Genomic DNA, 4,586 nt, shown 5'->3' with positions numbered 1-4,586 from the left:
TGTGACTCCTTCGAAGATAATGCCATTCCGATGTTTCCAGAGCAGTCAGGCTACCAACAACAGTAGGGTGTTCAGATCTTTCCTGCACCTGGCTTTCGTCCTCAGTGAGCAACACCACGGCAATAGTTTGTCGGAATATATGGGAGTCCAGTCCACCCTGCCCCAATCTAGCCAGACCAGGCGCCAAAACTATCTTGGAAAGACGCAAGCAACCATCATGTGGTCAATAGACTCCTGAGCCTGATAAAAAGAACACGACTCTTGGTGAGGTAAACATCTTCTACGCGCTCCTAGGCACTCAAATTCATCGGACTCAAATGAGTGGAGTTTATCTTAAACCTTAAGCTTGTAGAGTCAGTTGGAATTGAACCTCAACCTCTGAATCCATGAAATCAGTACCCTACTCAACATTCCCCGTTATCATTTCCACTTTTATATACTCGAAGGAATAAAAAGAAAAGGGCATTTGGTTTGACACGACCTGTTTCACATAGCTCACCGAGCGGAGAACTCTGTTCGGCGTGTCCAGAATCAACAGGACGTGCATGAACTGACTTATTTAGTGGGTTGCACATTGCATTGTGCGTGCGGTGCATGTAGTCGTTGAACCAACGTGCAACATGGGAGCTCAAGCTGGCACAGACCGATCGACCAGGCAAACATTGACTTTACTACCGTGCGTATGCGTGCACCGACATATGGAACGCCACCACGACGCGCGGTAGCAGTACCACGATACGACCCGATGGGCTATATAAACTTCCATCGGCTTATGTTTGACGTACCTGATCAAGCTGAGCTACCATCACCGCACACATTTTGCAGGGCACGCAGGACGCGACACGGGCGAACCAACATGGCTGCTGCTTTCGTCTCGTCGAGGAGCCTGGCCACCACCTGCCTCCTCGCCCTGCTCATCGCCGGCTGCCTGGCCGTCGCGGTGCCCACCGCCGACGCGCGCCGTCTCCTCGTCGAGGCCATGCCACCTGCGGCGTCCCCGGGGTTCGCGCCGTCGCCGGCGTCGGGCGCTGAGGGGGGCCACCACGCGGGCCGGAGTCTTTTCGAAGGTCGTGGCCTGCTCGCCGGTGGCCTCCGGGTCGCGGGGAGGCTGCTCATTGGTGTCGAGCTCTGAGTGCAAGCACTTAGACTGACTTGCATCCAGCGAGTGTCGTTGGTGGCAGTGTCAAATCATTTTGCCTTGTTTGTTGCGGCGATCAGTGGATTTCGTCTGCGTACTATTTTTTGTTTTATTCCCAATTACATTTAGTTCCCTCTGTTTTCTGAGGAACAAATTCTTTGTCGCTATTTTCACATTCCGATATTGTTCTAGAGTTCATCCCCATGTCAGTGTGGCTGTGTAAGGGTGCATGGGTGAACCGAGGCAAGACTGTATCTTCATTGTATCATAAAATCAATTATCTTTTGTTCTACGCAATTAGAGGCAACCCTTATACCCGCTTTTTTTTTGCGGGGAAAAAGAATTATCTTTTTCTCTTCGTCGTTGAGGGCCTCACCTGTCTATTGGACAAAGAGATACGCCAGGGAAAGTTAACACCACTTAGGCCCCATTTGGTTGTAAGGCATACCGGGGGATCCCTGCCTTTTCCCTTGGTGGGTAAACCACGGGCTGACTTGGCCCTGGGCAAGCAATCAGCCCAATTTAGTTGCACGCGAGGGAGGCATGTCCCTGGCCTTTCTGCGGCCTATCCCCGGGTAGATCTCCCTGTGTCGATAGCTCGGGGAGAAAACCCTCGACTGTTCGCTTGCTCTTCCTCGTGACCCTCCAGCCTCTGCCTCTGTGATTCCCCGCCCGACAAAAGAAGAGCGGCGCCCCCTCCCACGTCCCCTCCCTCCCCTCCTGCATATCGCGCAAACTGAGTTCGTGTTCTCCCCACTAGATGACACGTTGCGCCAATGGCGCAAAGGGCGAGAGGGAGACAACTATTGTGAGAATATTCAGACACCCAAGTCTTTACTATTGGTATATAGATGATTAGTTACAATGTGGTACACAAAGGAAGTAGATAGGAAGGGATAGATTATTAGCTTATGAAAACCAAACGTGGCCAACACTGCCGCATCCTCTGCTTGGAAGCCGCCTTTTCTCACCGGATCTAACATAGATACATGATCACAAAAGGAAGCAAGACCATCATATATAATGGTCTACTTACTCATTCAGGTTAGTGATCAGGTGGCTGGAACCGCAAAGTATAATGGGGCTTGACGGACAATAAAAATAGGTGTTGCTCCTCGTCTCCTCCTCCTCCTGAGTCTGGATCGAGGCCTCGCTCCTCTCTTCTCCTGAATGACAGCTTGAAGGAAAGGACACACAAAAGCGCAGTCCTATACATTGACTAACCTGACAGAAAATAGAGACAAATGTAGATATGGTTATCTATTATGCCGCTGATAAAAAATTAAAACACTAAACAGAGACAAATAGAAGAATAGTGAGGACTGGATTAACCTCTACATAATAATTCAGATTGCATCACTGAACATATGAATGACAGAGAGCCCCAAAGAAATTGGCTTTATCAGGTATATGAATGACATTACAGAGAGAATTACCAAATTATCAGGTAAGTGACATGATAGAAAGAGGAAGGTGCTCCATGCTTGTTGCTTGAAACTCCATTAACTACCAGTGCATACACTACATAGGTTAATAATAAACTAATCCTTGAATTACTCTCATACTTTTTTGTGTGGCTAGTGGATGCTGGAATTTTGCTACTGCGACGCTGCAAATCTTGTTTTGTTTTTACCAAAGGACCTTATTATGGTTTGAAATGTAGTAGTATAGTACTTCGCTAGTTAGCATCCTCTCCTCTCCTCTCAAGAGAAAAAAGAGAGAAGAAATGGGTAGGTGTCTCAACTGGACATCTGAAGAGGATCTGACCACCACGCTTAAATCAAACAGAGTGAGAGCAAAAACAAAACAAAAAAACCTTAATTGGCCTAGAACCAGACGGAGTTAACACAGAGGTTAGAGAGGTGAAAGGGACCTTGATGAGCACAAGAGCGGTTTTGGCTGTCAGCGGTGGGGAAGGAGCTTTCTTTGGCTGTCAGCATCGTCCTGGTGGATGGCCGCTGTAAATTTATAAAAGAATGTAGTATAAACACAACTGAAAATTCTGTAACATAGTTTAGAAGATATCATATTAACAGCAAATACAATATAAAAAAGAGCCACTGTAACTATAAGGCATAATGGTGATTCAGTGCTGGTTTTCAAATAAACGCAAACAATGCTACTACCACTGCAAATTAAGGCTCGCAATATAAAACAGAGCAATTGCCCAAGTATTTATTTGTGAGTGGCGAAGCATGATAAATATGAGCGAAAATCATGTCTTATTAATGAGCAGTTCGATTTTCTCACATGATATAGTACCTGGTGCACCAGTGATTGGATTACTGCTTGTTGGTGGGAAAGCAAGCATAGCGAAGCTTCAGAAATACCACTATAGGGATCGCCATATTTTACAAATAAAATTTTCACTGTTAGCCTGTCCACAAAGTCGACAGGAAAAAAATCAGTGTTGCTTCCAAAATCATACCAGCAACTTTACCATGTTATACAGAGAACCTAAAAAACATTAGAAAATAAGTACCCAAATATAATAACAAACAAATAAACCTACTCGAGAAATTGTTTCCCATGCTACCTATATGCCCTGCCTAAGAAAAAGAAAACATACCTAAGAAATTGTTTCACACGGCTCCTAAAATCTAAATCCAATGGGCTGTGACCAAACTTATCTGCACCACCAAACCATTTTAAAAGGTCAAACAAGCAGTCACATTGTTCCAACGGGCCATTTAGCTCACTGGCAAGTACAACCTCTCAATAACACCTAAGAGACTCAAGACAAAAGCTAGCCCAACGTTCCTTGCAGCTAATAGAAACACCATGAGAGAACTGTTCTGCAACAAAAATGAAAATAGCAACCATAGTGATAGTAGCAGGGTTCAGAAAACTGCTTTGTTTTTCTACAACCAAACAAACATTGTTTTCAACAAGTTTCAGAGTCTGACATGTAATATTTTATGAAGTGTAAATTAGATTTGAATTATTTGATAAGAAGAAACTCCAGGAGAAACAAATATCATGCAGCTCTTCTTTTGTATTTTTTACATAGATAAAACCTGTCCAAATCTATGTTTTTGGGCCTTCAATGCCATTATTAAGAACAACACAACTACAAAAGCTTCTGCCTTTCCACAACACTTTCCTCCCAACTTCACTAAAGCATAGAAGAATATAATTTTTATAATCGGCAATAGCAACCATAGTGACAGTAGCAGGGGTGAGTCCTCTCAACTATATATTGCAAAAGAAATTAGGATTGTAGCAATCTCCGGCTTGGCTGGTTTTACCTTGAACAAAATTCAGTCTCATGAAGCTGGAGCCCAAAACTTGGATCCCGGAAATCACGATCTATAACAAGAAGCTGAGACAATGTCACATCAAGCTACGGTAAGGTAAGTTTGATGTCAGAAATTGTTAACCTCAACAACAACAACAACAACAACAACAACAACAACAACAACAACAACAACAACAACAACAACAACAA

General features: G+C 44.4%; 1 long non-coding RNA gene across 1 annotated transcript; it reads right to left on the bottom strand.

The window, feature by feature from the left end:
• Positions 1-1,968: 1,968 nt before the first annotated feature.
• Positions 1,969-4,108, bottom strand: LOC109732941 (uncharacterized). Its single transcript, XR_005753164.3, has 3 exons — positions 3,401-4,108; positions 3,012-3,096; positions 1,969-2,362 (listed from the first exon to the last, which is right to left on the bottom strand). It is a non-coding gene; the product is annotated as an uncharacterized lncRNA (long non-coding RNA).
• Positions 4,109-4,586: the final 478 nt, after the last annotated feature.

This window comes from Aegilops tauschii, chromosome 4, assembly GCF_002575655.3.
Source record: "Aegilops tauschii subsp. strangulata cultivar AL8/78 chromosome 4, Aet v6.0, whole genome shotgun sequence".
Lineage (NCBI taxonomy): Eukaryota > Viridiplantae > Streptophyta > Magnoliopsida > Poales > Poaceae > Aegilops > Aegilops tauschii.
This window is presented reverse-complemented; position numbering and strand designations above follow the sequence as displayed.